This window comes from Sus scrofa, chromosome 16 (assembly GCF_000003025.6).
Source record: "Sus scrofa isolate TJ Tabasco breed Duroc chromosome 16, Sscrofa11.1, whole genome shotgun sequence".
NCBI classification, from domain to species: Eukaryota; Metazoa; Chordata; class Mammalia; order Artiodactyla; family Suidae; genus Sus; species Sus scrofa.
Genome location: NC_010458.4, coordinates 48839358 through 48855966, shown reverse-complemented (window position 1 = coordinate 48855966; position 16609 = coordinate 48839358). Strand labels below are relative to the sequence as shown.

General features: G+C 42.3%; 1 protein-coding gene across 9 annotated transcripts in view; it reads left to right on the top strand.

The window, feature by feature from the left end:
• Positions 1 to 16609, top strand: part of ZNF366 (zinc finger protein 366) — a 340164-nt gene that overhangs the window by 192801 nt on the left and 130754 nt on the right. For 7 of the 9 annotated variants that reach the window (XM_021076721.1, XM_021076720.1, XM_021076717.1 and 4 more), the window contains 2 exons: positions 6471 to 6606; positions 7903 to 8021. The exons of the other annotated variants lie outside the window; for them this stretch is intronic. The gene's annotated coding sequence lies outside the window, so the exon portion shown is untranslated. The remainder of the gene's footprint in view (positions 1 to 6470; positions 6607 to 7902; positions 8022 to 16609) is intronic. 9 annotated transcript variants of the gene reach the window in all.

Sequence of the window (16609 nt, the reverse complement as noted above, 5' to 3'; positions counted from 1 at the left end):
ATCTTACTCTTTTGTTTTTCAGCATTAACTGTGCCCACTCTAGTTCTCTGCTACATGGAGGTACCTGCCAAAGCAGGGAGCTGCAAAGAGCCTTTCTGGTGGGATTGCTCAGTGGGTGGGCTACTCATGAGTTTATGGCACCAAACAAAGAGCATTGGAGGAGAATCTATATGTGATATTTCAAAGCAAATGTTACAGTCATCATGACAAAAAGCCCCAGGATTTTGTTGCACTTCATTATGTTTGTTTTATGGCTTAGATTGTGTTTGTTTTACACAACATCTGTGCATCACATTGTGTGACTATCAGATGGATACACAGCCCTGTGTGAATGGTGCCCCCTGGAGCTGTGTGATACAGCAGCCCTGGGAAAAAGAGGCACAAACATAATTTTGATACTGATGGCCTCCATAGATGTCAACCTGGTCTTGGATCTTTAATCTATAGGGGAACTCAAAATCAAGGCATTACCAGTGACTGCATGACAACTGGACTCTAGGAGGTCAAAGGAAGCAGAGATCTAGAAAAAGATCCAAGGTTTCTGTTTGTTTCAAAAGAATCCCTCCAGTTAAAGGGGAAGCAGGTTTGGTGAGTCATGCCAAGGAAAATCTCCATTTGGGGTGTTAAGTACAGGGAGAAGTTGAGGCAGAGAGCGGGCCCTTGGCTCCCATAGCCTATTGCAGGCAGAAGGAAGAGAAAAATATCATGATTAGCATGTTTCTCTCCTTCCTTCGATTAAGATGACAGAAGCAGGCAATCTGCCGCTTGTACTGAAAGGCCACCGGGAAGGAGGAAAGAAGCATCTGTTCTGAGAAACTGCCGTTTAAAAATGCAAGAAGTACACAAAGCAAAGGAGGAGCGCTCCGTAGGGTAGGCCATCAGCTCAGAAAACAGGGAGAATTGTAGCGGTTCTCTGAGAAAGCCATGGTTTGCCCCAAATCCCAGCAGTGAGGCTCTGGAGTCCTGAGGAGGGCCTCCAGTGTTTCCACCAGATGGCTCTTGATGGCAATCCTAAGAGATGCCCTCTGTCAAGAGAGAAGTGCCACCCACCCCTTACCTCTGTGGCCAACCATCCTCACCCTCACTGACCAGTGCTGTCCATTTTTAGGGCGAGTTACAGTGCCCTCCCTTGTATCTTCTTCTCTGTTCTCTGCCCAAGATGTTAACTATTTTTGATGGAAAAATAAGGCAAGCCAGTGTCTCCAATGGGACAGGGTCACTCAAAACCCCACAAGTTTGAAGGGCCTGCATGTACCTAGAGGACTCAAGAACCTCATTCAAAGGTGCCAACACTGACCTGCCAGCTGGAAATCATCTGAAGCCCTGAGAGTTACATTTGGCCTCCCAACCCTCCCTTTCTTGGGGTTGGAAATCAGTCAGGTTCAAAGCAAGCTCCCCTACCTCTGGCTGCTTTTGATATTCAGAGTCACCACCACAAAGGCTGTTGGTCAGAAGGGATGTAGGGTCCCACCTTTCTGAGGACATGTATATTCTACCTGGGTTAATTTGTAGACTGGGCTGGATTGTAAGCATGTATGGACGGCAGCAATCTGTGCACTCCTTGTGTGGTTGGCTTCAAGCTATTCTCATAGTAGATACTCAGTCAGTATTTAAATTTGGAAATAATTGTTTCTCAGGTCTTGCAACTCTCCCAGTTAAAGTAAACCAGGCTTGCAAATAAGAACAGAAAATTGGACAATCTTCTTTTCCAGAGTCCCAGGTGTCTTTTCCTTGGCAGAAAGGATCATCTTCAACCTATTTTCTCACAGTAAAATGGGAGTAATAAAAGAACCTTTTTACAAAGGTTTAATGAAGTCAGAAATGTAAAACAGCGTGGCATGTAATGATTGTGCTTATTATTATTATTATTACAATGTTATTTGTAAACGAAGCATATTTTCTCTAGGCATTCTGTGAGCAAGGTGGGAGCCCTCTGAGCCTCCCCTTTGAAAGAGAAGAGGGCACTGTACAAATGTGGCTGATGCAGAAGGAACTTCATGATAGTCACACTGATGTCCTGTCCACTCCTGACAGCCATTCTGAGTGACTAAGCATTTGCATTCCGTAGCCTATCTGCAAATCCAGGGGTATCCACAGACACATGTCTTTCCTTCTCAACCACTCCAGCCAACCATTGCCAATTCCTTGCAAGAAGGTGTGCAGCCCTGCCATGGGTTTGGGATGGGCACTCCCATTTGCTTGTGGCTTGCTTTTAGGTCATGACAACCTATTCTCAGGTTCCAGGCCACAGAGAATATTAGCAATTGCAAAGGAAAGACTTACTGGCATACCTGTGCTTTGTAAGGCCACAGCATCCACAGCCAGCCCTGAGCTTCACTTGTCTGGAAGGTTCAAGAGGCAAGTGTCAGAAAGATGACTTTGGTTTTATGACCTGCCTGGCCACAAAGGCTTTTGCTGAATTACATTTTAATCTTGTATCCTAGTCTTTTAAATCAAGGGTTAATATAATAATAGTCAAATGAGTGTTTATGTTGTTTCATAAAGCCCTTGCAGAATGCACTATTATTATTGCTGGCATTGATAGCCTTAGTCTTAGCTCTAGTGATAGAATCTTACATTTGTAATGTGTTTAGTGGGGCAAGTCACATTATGTATGAATAAATGAGGTGAAAGAGCTGCAGTGACGATGTGAGGCGAGCTGAGCCTCAGGCCATGTGTTCCAGGTGTTTGTTCTCTCTAAGCTGCCCTCCCTTTGGATCACACAGGCTAGCATGCTGTTTTTTATATAATGACCCATATGACAAAGTCCTCTAAGAATGACTAGACAAAGGCCTTAATCGCCTGCATCCTTATACCAGATCATCTTTTCTTTTGGCTTTGAGCTGCCAAGCAGTTGAGAAGCAAAGGTAAAGATCAGCCACAACCACGTGGCTTTTGGAATTCAAACTTCCTCATCCTTTTCTATTTCTTTTGAGTTTATATTTCTAAATTGAAATTAATTTAGAATTAATTTGAATTCTGAAATTTTCTATTTTAACAGACTGTGACTTTTATTTTATGCCATTTCAGTCCTTTTAGGACATAAATGAGGAGTACATTTCAAGAAAGACAATATAATTGGCCACTTCAGTTTTAGCCAGTAGGAAAAGGGACCACAGAACTCTTCCTTTATTCCAGATATTTTGCTGTTTTGCTCTCCAGAGAATGATCTTTTCAGAGTAAGTTTACCAGATAAAACACAGGATGCCTGGTTAAGCTTGAATTGTTTGTAAATAATGAATAATATTGTTTATTGCATACTAATATAGCATACTGATTTTTTATACTAAAAAATTATTTGTTGTTTATGTGAAATTCAAATTTATCTGGACGTCCTGTATTTTATCTGCTAAATCTGGCAACTCAAATTCAGAGTGACAAAGATCCTTGCTTTTGCACCTATGCAGAGAAAAGCTAACAATAAAGGTGCAATATTCAAAACAAGTTTATAATAAAAGTTAAAAAAAAATGAGCTGGAAATCTTTAAAGTCAAATTTTGAATAACCGGCCTTTGCAAAGAAGTTCACTGTCCATGCCCAGAGGTGGCGGGCTCTACTGAGGCTGGATCTGACTGCAGCCTGGGACTCTTGAAGACAACATGGACCTGCCCATGCTTTCCCAGGAGCTGCTGAGCAGCACTTGACTGGGTCAGCCTCTCCACAATGTACTAGGACAAGTTTTGGCCAGTTCCTCCAACCTTTGATTTGGAAAACTGCAAATTTAACTCTAACCTCCACGTAAAAGAGGCCAAATTCTTCCTCCACTCCAATCAAAAATGTCTGCCAGTTACTTCTGGGATCCCTGGGAGTATTTTATAGGAGCTCCCAGAGTGGTCTCCCACCTCCCCTCCAGTCCCCTCTCAGTGGTCTGCAGCCCTCATCCATATGAGTGGTGCCTGGTTCCTGCAACAAAGTCAGCAAGCAAAGTGGGCATGGCTGCTGGCTCCCTCTGCCATGGGACCCCCAAAGCCTAAAATCCCAGAAGATGACTTCATGGTCCCACAGTTGGTCCAGCCTCACCGCCCTGCTGTGCTCTAGGAGGAAGTGGAGGGGAGCATCTTTCCTGTGCTCTGTCCCACTGCTGACGCTGGGGCCTAGAGCACCTCTGCTGGGCTTCCACAAGCCATCGAGTGCTTCAGGACCACAGCGCCTCCTCCTCTTCCTGAAGTGCTCTCCATGGGGCTTAAACAGGGGACATGTCATGTCTGCTTTCTTTTCCCCAGAGAGCAAAGCTCAAAGCTTCCTCCTTATAACAAAGAAAGCCCTCTTGCAAATCAGCTTATGATACAGACCAGTCTTGAAGCTTTTGCAACAGTTAGACATGCTTAAACTTAACTGAAATTCAGTGGGGAGCAGACCCTAAAGCTCACCCTGTGATCCTCTTGGCCCAAATCACATCTGACAAGGGGTCGTTAGTTGGCTTTAAGGATGGCTATGGTTGTGAGCTTAACTGCTTAAATCTGTGGTTCAAGGACATTGGCACAAAAGGACATCAGGCTGCCCGTCAGATGGTATTTCCCTTTCTCCTTGATGCTGCTCTTTTGAGAACAAGAAGTTTCCCTTGGGCCTATAGTGGTATACCAGCAGCCAGCAACCAGAGCTGCTGCAGGAGTGACCGTGTGTCTGGAGACAAAGTGTCTGGCTGAGTCAGAGTGTGTGCTCCCCACTGAAGACATGGACAATCAGTGGCTAAAATCAGGCCTTTATTGGACACTGTACCATGGCCTCTCTTTTTCCTCCTGTACTCTCCCCTCTCTCGCTTGTATAGGCAATGGATGATAATGCCTGCAGAGTGCTTAGAAATGCCATCTCCATGTGCCAGAGCTTCACTTCTCAGCAAGGTGCTCTGGCTTGACCTTGCCCTGCAAGTGTCTCTGGGTATCTTTGTTCCATGTTAATTTTGGACCTAAAAGTACTGAAGGGGACAGCCACGTGATGCATTTGACCTTGCTAAGGAAAATACCTCTGGTTTTCTCAGTGTGGTTACTCAGGTGAATCTGCAGACTCAATGACAACACACATGTCCTAACCACTAGGTCAGAGGCCCCTGGAGGACAGGTTCCCCTCAAAGCAGATCCTGAGACAAGGACTTGAATGTAATTAGTTTATTTAGGAAATGATCCTAAGTAGCAGAGTGAGTGAGACAGGGAATGGAGGAGAGACAGCAGAAGGAGCATTAATGGCATTCCTGCTGTGGGCTCTAGAACTGGGCTCAGTTCTGCGGGGTTGCCTTGAATAGTCTGTAAAGAGCATACGTCACATTGTCCCACCCAAGGGCAAGAAGCTGGGGCACATACCCACTAACTTCTCCCCATATGGGCCGAGGGACATTCCTCAGCATGGGCCAAACAGGCCAGGGACAGAGAACACCCTGAGGCCCAGAGTGGGACCTGACTGCAGGTGACCTCCAGAATGGGTATACTATAAATGGGCCATTGACAACTGTGCCAGCAGAGATTGTGCTTCTTCCTAGCTGCACCCTTAGCACCTAGACAGTGCCTAGCACTTGATGGATGTTTAATAACCATTATTAGTAGGATGAGCAGGGATGCTCATGAATGAATGAATGAATGAATGGGGAGCACAAGTATATGCACAAATATAGCTTAATGGTTCAGCAAATGCTGATCAATTGTCAAAATTTATTTGGGACCTTTCAAAACCAACTCAAGTGTCAGTGACTGTGGTTAGCAGTGGGCAGGTCAAGCAATCTGCTTTCAGTTTGAAGTCCTTCACCGGAGTAGGCGGGGAGCGACCAGGGAAGGCTGTCAAATCCAAAACCAAGAAAGGGAGCCTCCCTATAAAGTACCTTGGAAATGATAATATGGATGTAAATAGGAAATACTATTATATTATTACCTCTTTTCCTGGGTTTTCTGGGCACAAGGGATTCAGGAGCCCACTGGGCTTCCTATCACATTGTCATGTAGCTTTGGAAGTTAGACAAGCTTTTTTATACTGAAGCACAGTTTGCCTCCTAATTGCTCATTGGTTTCCAGTGGCTTCAAATTCCAGCTTCATTACTATTAGCTATGTGACTGTGGTTCAGTGGCTCATAGTTTCTGTGTATTATCTTCCTCACCCATAAAATGCCTATGATAATACTGTAAGCTTTCTATGTAAGAGATGGTCTCTGCTTTCCAACTGAATCATTCAAATTCAGGCTCCACCATTCACTAGCTTGACCTAGAGTGACTTCTCTGTGCCTTCACTTCCTGATCTGCAAGATGGGGATGATAATAGCACCTAACTCACGGGGTTGTTGTAAAGCACTTGGTAAGTGATATGTGTATTAGTTCTTATTTCATCTCTTTGAGGTGTTATGGATATTAAGGTAATACATATACAGCTTATATAGAGCTCACTCCCTGATATGGGCTTGATATATATCAGTCATTATTATTTTTTTACTGCAGCAATATTAAAGTACTTCGTCAATTATTTGTTCCCCTGACTTCCTCTCTTTTCCAGCTAAACATCCACTCCTGCCAGCATTCATGGTAAAGTTTCCATCCCATCTACGATCTGACCTGTGCAAATATGGTATGACTCGCATCCTGTCCTCCCTACATTGATGTGCAGCATGAAGTTGCTGTGGTTCCCTGAGGTGTGTCTTTTTAAATTTCTTTGCAATTACTCACACAGCCATTATCATCAGAAAATGGCATCTAATTAAAATATTTACAGAAAGACTATAGAATAAAACTGTATCTTACAGTTCCTGCTGGGTCTACAGAAACCCAACTTTATCTTTTGGTCAAATAGCTTTTTTTGGGGGGGGTCCAATAAATACTGCTCCATTAGCCCATTTTCAAAATGAGAACTTATGTTAGGAACTTATAGAGAGATTGTATGTAAGAGTGGGTTAGACTCTCATTGAATTGTGAGCTTATGGGTAAGAAGGAAGATGTGAATTTTTTAAAAAAGGGAATTGAGACTCAGGTTAAAGGGTCATGTTGCAGAAATGATGTTTCAGGGTTCAATTTGGACAAGTTTTTCCTGTGGTTACATCCAGGACACTGTCACCCATCTGATGGCTTAGCTTTCTCTGAGTCCCAATCACCAGTTGTCCTTTAGATCTTCCTTTCTCCAGCTTTTTGATCTCATTGAGGCCTTGGGTCTTTGGTGTTTTTGGCTTCAGTCACCATCTTGTGTTCCCACCTCCACACGGCCTCAGGGTATCACCCTGGTTTACCTCCTATGCTTATAATAGCTCTTTCTCAAGTTATTTCATGGACCTATCTTAAATCCTAACATCCTCCTCCCTCTATATCCATTCTTGGGTATTCTCAGTGGTATCCATGCCTTCAACTAACATCCATGCTCTTACAACCTCAAAGTCTAAATACCTACCCCAGATTTCCCTCTTCTCTTAGAGACTCAGCAAGTTAAGGGCTTGACATAGTCTCCATGAGGGTGTGGGTTCAATCCCTGGCCTCTCTCTGTGAGTTAAGGTTCTGGCGTTGATGCAAGCTGTGGTGTATGTCTCAGATGCAGCTTGGATCTAGTGTTGCCATGGCTGTAATGTAGGCCAGCAGCTGCAGCTCCAATTTGACTCCTAGACTGGGAACTTCCATATGCTACAGGTGTGGCTGAAAAAGGGAAAAGAAAATGTCCACAATGAAATTCTCTATCTCTTCCCACTTCCAACTTCTTTATCAAGCTGCATTTCCTATTTCGGATAATGACATCACTATCTAAGGCTGAAACCTAGGAACCATTGCAGATTCCCTTTTTATCAACTCCACTGATTGTAGTTATTACATATCTCTTGCATCAGTCTTGTCTTTCCCTTGAGCCTTGTCATTGCCATCATTTAGACATTTCTCCACATGGGCTATTTGAACAGTTTCCAAAAGCTCTCACTGCTGTCATCATCTCTCCACCTCTTTTCTCCTTCTAGCTCCAGCCTCCACATGGTCTTCAGAGTCATCCTCCTAAGCTGCAGATGCTATCATCTTCTTTGACATGACATCTACAGCTCTTTATCAACCGGACTCTTTAAGGACCTTACCTCTCCAGGTATCTGTTAATATGCTGAAATCAACCAATCAAGAAATATTTCATGAACACCTTCTACATGCTTAAGATTGTGTTAGGTCTTACAGAGGTTATAAAAGAAGTTTAGTACATGGTCTTCAAATTTTAAGGGCTTTCAAAACTAACATGAAAAGAATTATTGCATAATTAAGTGCTTAATTGTGTAGTGTAGACTGCAGAAGCAATATGAAATATATTTCCAAGTTGGTTTTCTAAGGTTCACTAAAATCCACAAGTATGTGTACACGTATAAATTGCACATGTATAATTCCTTGATAAGAAGTTTATAATATGGATTGCCTTGGTAACACTGGTTATATTCTGAAGCAGCAAGGATGTCACCTCTATCAGGCAACAAGCCTTCATTAGTTCGAGTGCTTCACAAAACTACTTATTTTATTGCATATTCATTCTGCTCTTATCTCAGTAGGACGGAAAATTATTTCTGTAATTGAAACTAAAAATGGGCCACTGCTTATAATTCTTAGAGGTATATAAATCAGATAAAGTCAGTGTCAGGTCAAATAGACAAGGTAAGGAAGAAAAAACACTCGTAACTGTGATATGAACTGCATGTTTGTGCCGCTCCCCGACCCCCCACCCCCCCTGCCACCACCAATTCATGTTGAAGACTAATCCCCAATGTGTTAGTATTTGGAGGTGGGACCTTTGAGAGGTAATTAGGTTGTAAGAGTGGAGCCCTCATGAAAGAGATGAGTGTCCTTGTAGAAAGCAGTGGGAGAGGTGACCTCTTCCAACCACATGAGGATGCAAGAGAAGGTAGCTACCTGCAAGCCAGGCAGCAGGCCCTCAACAGATGCCATACCTGTCAGTCCCTCAATCTTGGACTTTCCAGCTTCTAGAACTGTGAGAAATAAGTGTTTGTTGTTTAAGCCACCCAGTCAATGTTATTTTTATAATAGCTGTCTGAACTGATTAGACAAATGCCAGCCTAACAACCTAAATATTGTACAGCTGCAAGGTAAAGAATACTAGCTCAAAGCAGAGAACCTCCACAACAGACGGGACTGCAGTCTAATGCCAATCTAGCTCTTTCATTAGGAAGCTGCGTCAGGATGCCCATTATGATGCTCTCATCTTATCAAATCCCTGGGCACAACTCCACAGGGAGGCCATAAGCACCCAGTTTCCTTCCCTGAAAATAGGTAGATTCAACTTTGCAAGAAAGGAAACCAATTTAGATAAAATATGGTCCCCATTACTTTCCTTGTGAAAATTGTTCTTAGGTGAGACATCAGAAGTCCAGGGAGGTGATACTGTCTCTCCTTGTTCTTGCTCATCAAATTGTACCTTGAAATAAAAGGAACTGGTGCTGATGAGTTTAAATCATCCTGGAGTGGCCTGAGCTTTGGATTGTGAGCCAGTTCCTAAGCCTAGCTTGAGCCTAGTCCTGACCCTGTTGTTAACCAGTTGTGTGTGTCTGGTAAGCCCATTAACTTCTAGAGTCTCAGGCTCCTTATTCTTCACAAAGTCTCACTGGTGATAAACACATTTTATGTGAAAACATTTCAGGAAGTTTGGGCCCCTAAGAAAGTAGGGTATCTGAGACTCCTACTGTGACCCTTTAAAGTGCCCTGGGACCATAATCCCTTTGTGACTTGTGACTTGCCTCTGCGCTCCACTTACCATCATTGTGGCACCTGCTCACTTGTTCCAGAGCCAAAAATAGCTTTCAAAGGACCTGTTGTACTAATACAGTGTTTTCAGGTTTTGAAAGCACTTTTACACACACCATTTCACTTAATCCTCATTATACCTCTTTGAAGTAGGCAGAGCAAGTATTATTCTTAGTTAAGGGATGAGGAACATAGGCTCAGAGTCTGGGAGTATTTCCCTTCTTTCAATCTCTCCCAACTCCCCAGCTTCTCTCTCTGCTTTTCCTGAGGTTCAGGTATCCCTTTTTTCAGTCCTTCTCCATCCTCTGCGCCCTCCAAATTAGAGCCAAGAAGTCCTCCACCCCTCAGTCACAACCTATCTCAAGAAAAATGTTCTCTCTTGCCCCTGTAAATTTCAGGTTTCCTGCAATTCTTTGCATGGGAGAAAAAGGAAAATCCCAGTCTTTATGCAAGCATGTATCACCTGCCTACCCTAGGCCAGGTATTCTGCCTATTCTTATTCTTCCTCACTTCCTTTTAAATCTCCATCATTACAAAAACCTATTCAGCAGTTATTCCCTGACGTCCTACTCTGTGCAGGGTACGTGTAGATATTTTGTATTGAAGGTAGCAGGTACATGCAAGGTGCTCACAGTTGGAGGGGGTAGCTATTTGCCTTTTTAAGTGGTGTATATGTTTTATGACTGCCCTGTGGTCCTCTGCATTTGTATTTCCAGTCTTGGATTGTAAATTACATGAAGATGGTCCCTGCATGTTAAACTTACTTCTAGTTGATGTGTGGAAAGAGATGAGTCAACAGGGCATTTTTGTCTGCCTCAGTGATTTCCATCAAAAGTCAGGATGGTGGAAAGTGAAAACAAAGCAAAACAGTTTCTTCTCAAAGGAAATAGCTAAAAAAATGGTGGCAAAAACAAGATCATTTAAATTACTGCATGGTGTATGTTCCTTAATCTTTATTTATAAGACTACAGATATGCTCCTATACCCAGCTGCTGGGTTAAAGGAAATTTTCTATGAAGAATGAGCTACACTTACAATGCTCGTTTGTGCATCTGCTACATGAACCTGGTAATGAAGTGTAAGTTCAAGACCTTGTTAATTCATTAGTCAGTAACTTATTGATTCTGAAAGCTACAGACCCTGTGCCTTGTCATCATTTTTGTAAAGCATTCCTCAGGGTGGTGTTCACTGTAAAATATTGAGCTTATTAAGGGTTTTTGGGCCCCTGATTAACTTTCACAGCAAAAGCTATGTTAAGTAAATTAGGTACCAAATAAATCTGAAATGATTGTGGAAAGTCATCAGCTAAATTAAGACGCTGACAGCTCACATAACAAGACGTGAAGCAATGGTAATTAAGAAAAATAATCGCCTTAGCTGCTGAGAGGACAGGTTTGACCCCCAGTGAAGTAACTCCCAAGGCATCTGTTTTCTAAAAGACAATTCTTGCTGCTTTGTTCTGCTGTGAAGGGCGAGAGGGGCAAGAGACACTTTTCTGTATTCCAGTATCCACCGCATACTCTAATGGAGAGAACTATGTCTAGGGAATAAGCTTGTTTGAGGCAGAAGGTCAGATTCGAGGAGTTATCTGAGATCTCTTTTAACCTGAGGTGTGGCAGACTCACAACTCCCTACACCCTGCCCTCTTCTATTGAAGAGGCAAGAAAATGAAAACCTCATCTTTCAGGTTCCTTTACAGGTAGGAATAGTCATGGGACCTAGTTCAGCTACTGAGATGTGAATGGGAGTCACTGGGTGCTGGTCTGCGGAAGCGTTTCAGAAGGGACAGATGCGACTGGATTGCCCATTTTGTCTTTTGCTTCTTCCCTCCTTCTTGGAAGGTGACCGGATGCCCACTGGAGGTGCAGCAGCCATGATTGAAGGGTGGCAGAACAGGAACCCCAAAGGACCCAATTTATTTATGCCTGAGCCTCTTTCTCAATTGAGAGAATTGCTTTTTGTTTAAGCCATTTTCAGCAGGGTTTTTGTTGTTTGCAGTCAACATATATGCCAAATTTGAGGATCTTTCAGCTCAGAGGATCATTCCTCAGCAGTATTATTGGGTTTAGCAGAAGTAAAACAACAATGACAGTATTGTATTCTTCAAGGTAACCATTTACATTAGGAATTTTCAGACATAGATACGAACTCTGGAGAACTCAGAGACAGACCCGTGAAAACAGGCCCAGCGTTAAGCATTGCTCTCATTGGGCCCTTCAACCTGTCAATCTGGTGACGATTATCTTCTTAGGCTATAACTTTTCATCAATTCCAATGGACTCATTTGAGAAGCAGGATTGTATCTTCTTTACTGACTTTTTAGATTATGCGACTGTGTTTGCTCTCTTGGGATCTAGTGTTTAAAACTCTTCCTTCTCCAAGGTATGCTTCTAAAGGTATAAAGATAAGATAGGGTTTCCTGGCTATATCACTTTGACCTACCATACTTGGGTTCTTTCATATAATCATGGAAAATGAAGCCATGACAACAAAGACAAATTCAGACCTAAAAGAGTGTAAAGAAGGGAGAATGAGGAGTTCCATTGTGGCACAGAAGGTTAAGGATCCGATGTCTTTGCAGTGGCTCTGGTTGCTACTGAGGTGTGGGTTCAATCCCCATCTCAGCACATTGTGTTAAGGATCCAGTGTTGCCACAGCTGTGGCGTGGGTCACAGCTGCAGCTAGGATTTGATTCCTGGCCTGGGAACTTCCATATGCCATGGGGTCAGCTGGTAAAGAGATCACGGTACCTCTGCTTGCTTCCTCTTGTATCAAGTGTCTATATAGCAGAAATAGGATTAAGAGTCGATATTTCTCCCTGCCAATGACGTAGTTGTATATATTTTAAAAGATTTTTTTTATACTTAATTATGGGATACACTGGGAATTTGGTTATATTCTTTCTTGAGATTATTTCTTTGATTTCCTCTACAAATATTTATTGAACATTATGTTAGTTCTCTAATTTTCCATAACACAATACTGCAAAACTTAGTAGCCTAAAACAAAAAAATAAGCATTTGTTATCTCACAAGGTGTTTGAATGTCAAGAATTCAGGGACAATTTAGCTTGGTGATTCTTGTTGTAGTCAGGATATCAGTGGGGCTTCAGTCATCCAAAGGCTTGACTGACGCCAAAGGATCACTTCCAAGATTGCTCACTCACAAGACTATTGGCAGGAGGCCTCGTTTGTAGGAGACTTAACAGATAGTGACATTGCTTCCCAGAATGATTCTCAATGACCCTTGGCTCTACTCTATGATTCATTTTTCCTTTTCCATCAAAAGTAACTCATATGGCTGTATAGTTTTCGTAGCTTGTTTCACCCTCTGGAAGTTTGAGTCTAGAGGCTGTTTTTACTTTTATACTATCTCTGCCCCTTTTAATACAAGCTGGCCATATTTCTGAAAATACAAGTTGTGGATCTGACAAAACTTTGTAGATTTGTGATCCTATTGAGGTTCACTCCATACAGTAACATACACAAATTGCTTCAAGATAAGCCCTTCTCCTCTTGAGCTTCTATGAGACTTCAGAGGGACAACATCTTTAAACTTCTTAGAAGACCTGTTGACTTAATAGTTCTCCAAGCACAGCCTTGGATCTTTCTGAGATCTTAAAGGATTTAATAGTCAATTCCTTGACTTCATCTTTAGACTATATTTTTCTGAGAGTACTCTCACAAGAGTTTGCTAGAAGGGCAAACTGAAAAACTTTAAATACAGCACTTCCTGGGTTCTTTGTATTTAGCAGTCTTTCCTTTAGCTTATCTCTCACCTCTTAAATTTTACCATAAGCAGCAAGAAGAAACAAGGTGGCATCTTCAGCACTCTGACTGGAAATTTCCTTAGATCAGCCAGTTCATCAGGTATAGTTTCTAATTTCTACTATGTTGCTGAACATTTTGCCGCTTCTTAAGAAGGATCACCTTTCCTCTAATTTCTAATAGCTTTGTCCTTCCTTTCCTTTAAGACTCACCTGCAGCTTCCTTAAAGGGTATCAAGCATCTACTGTCAGAACCTTCAAGGTTTTTCAGCCTTCTCTAATAGTTTCTTCTAAGTCCATGCAACTTCTGCCCACTTCCCAATTCCAAAACCATTCCCATGTTTCAGATTTTTATTATAATAGCACTATTGCACTTTCGGGTACTAAAATCTGAATTATCTATCTATTGTGGTATAACCATTACTCAGAAACTTAGCATATTAAAACAAATAACATGTATTATTGCACAGTTTCTGTGGGCTATGAATTTGGTAATGGCCAGCTGGACAGCTCAGGTTCTCTCATAATATTGCAGTCAGGATGTCAGCGAGGGCTGCAGTCATCAGCGGGCTTGACTGGAGCTAGAAGATATATTTCTAAGACAGCTCACTTGGTTATTGGCAGGAAGCTTCAGTCATAGAGCTGCTTGAGTCTTCCCGTGGAATGTCAGCAGGTTTCTTTAGGGTGAGAGGTCTTGCAAGAGAAACCAAGGCAAAGCCATAATGTCTTTCATGACCAAGCGTCAAAAGTCACAACCCATAATTTCCTTGGTACATTTTCGGTGGCATAGGTCAGCTCTGTTCAGTATGGGAAGAGATCACACGTGGGCATGACCATCAGAAGGTGAGGACCTTTAGGGCCGTCGCAGAAGCTGGCTACCACAAACACATCGGAGCCAAGGTTCTATGCAAGGCAAACTGGGTCAGACGAAAAGGTCCATTTCCTCGAGGAACTTATATTCTAACTTGGATTATTAGACATATACACAAAATAATGTGAGAAAATTATTGAATTTTGTAGCCAAATTGCTGGGACTGTAAGGAAAAAGCACTTCCTTGATGCATGAGCGGGAAAATAGATGTTTAGTAAATAGTAAATATTCCTTGAGTGAACAAAACCCTGTAGCAAGGTCAGGGAAAAATTAAAAACTAAGAATAGGGCATTGGGTTTAATGATTAAATATTGTTTTGGAGTTCCTTTGTGGTGTAGCAGGTTAAGGATTTGCTGTTGTCACTCTAGTGGCTCAGGTTGCTGCTGTGGTGTGGATTTGATCTCTGGCCCAGGAACTTCCACGTAACATGAGCATGGCCAACAAACAAACAAACAAACAAACAAAACTCTATTGTTTTAATTGTTTAGAAAAATGATTTCAGGAGACTATTGGAATACACTTGAAATTGCAAGTGGTTGAGGAGATGATGAAGGTAGGTAAGTTTGATAGTAACAGGGAGGGGGAGAGATGAGGTTTAGTTTCAAGAAGTTGGCCAAAAAGTTATATTCTGCTTAGGGGCAATTTGGGCATTTTTCTAGGCAATAGAGGAGTCAGGAAGAAGAGGAAGGAAAAGGGGACAGAGACTGGAACCTTGATAATTGATGGAACAGTGTCCCAGAAGGATTCACAAACACAAAGAGAGGACTAGACTTGGAAAAGAAAAGGGCTGTTTCTTCCTTTGAAAAAGAATAGATGATAAAGAGACATTTTGGAATCATGAAGAGGGAAGGTTCGTTAGGGTATATTGAATGGCCTTGACTGTTTTTCAGTGAAGTGGGGACAAGATCATTTTATAGTCTGAGGGGATGGAGAGGGGATAGGAGCTTGGGGACACTAGAAGGGGGAAGAGCTGTGCGAAGGAGCTGGAGAGGAAGTGACCCCAGTACTACGGGGTGGGAGTGAGCAGCTGGCTGAGGTTGGGTCATATGGTCTCTAGGAGATGCATGATGGGCACAATGCCCTCTGGTTTCACTTAGCAGGCTGTGAGCAGACAGGAAGTGGGTAGAGAATAACAGCTGCTGATGCAAACAGCCATGGTGAGGAATCTCCGGAGACTTGGTCCATCTGATTTGCACCCTGACTGATTGTTCCTGTTATGTGGTATAATTTCTTTCCTTTGAAAATCACTATAAACCTCAGGCCGAGAAGAAATGGCATAATCTGTCACTTAAATGTGTGATGTGTAATGGGGGAAATATGGAAAGGGTTTAAATCTTTTTAACAATTCTTAACATGAACAATTTAAGATTCAGTCACTGATTAGCACTGCCTCAGAACAAGTAAATAATGTTAATATCCTCTTTGTAATTCAGCCCACAGGAAATAAACACTGAGTTTTCATGATCTTCCATAGATGGATCCTATAAAGAAATACATAAAGCCAATGGCACTTTATGGAAAATATTCTTAAATAATAGTACTGGACCAGGACTTAGAAGATGTGGGTTCCATTCCAGCTCTGCTGCTATCTCTCTGACTCTGGGCAGGTCACTTAATCACTACTGGGCCTTAATCACTTTTGTAAAGTAGGGAACTGGATTGGATGTTCTCTAATGCCTTTCAACTCTAACATTTCATGGTTCTATGGTTTCCAGCCCATCAAATCAGCTCGATTTTCCACTGTGAGTGCCATAAATGTTGGACACTAGGGGTCACATTTAGATAACCACTCAAACACATCTGTCTGAGTCTGGTAAACATGCCCCATTTCCTTCAATAGGTGGCTCTCAGCAGCTAGATGATGATTGGTCTAGTTTCTCACTAAAAATATTCCTAAGTGGGATTGTGTTGTTTCCCCTTCCAGTGGCTCAAAGATTCTGGGGGGGAAGTGAGAAACTTTCCCTGATTCAGGCTTTTCCCTCTGGGTTCATGCTATTTTCTCTTTTTCACACAGGAGCCCACATCAGGCCAGTTGTTCATTCATGGCACAGATAAATTCTTCCTGAAGCTCTCATATTTTTACTCACTAATACTCTTTCTTGGCTGCGTGAGTGATACCCCCAAGTGGATAACTTTTTAAAAAATTAGAGTTGCCTTCATGGAAAACCATTTTTAAGAGCTCCTCATTGAATGATCCAAAGTTCTTCCATGAACTGTTTTTGTGATCTATTTGCTTTCAGGAGAAGTCACCTAGAGAGATGGGCTCCTTCCCCAGTTTCTTCCCCAGGTGGTCTCT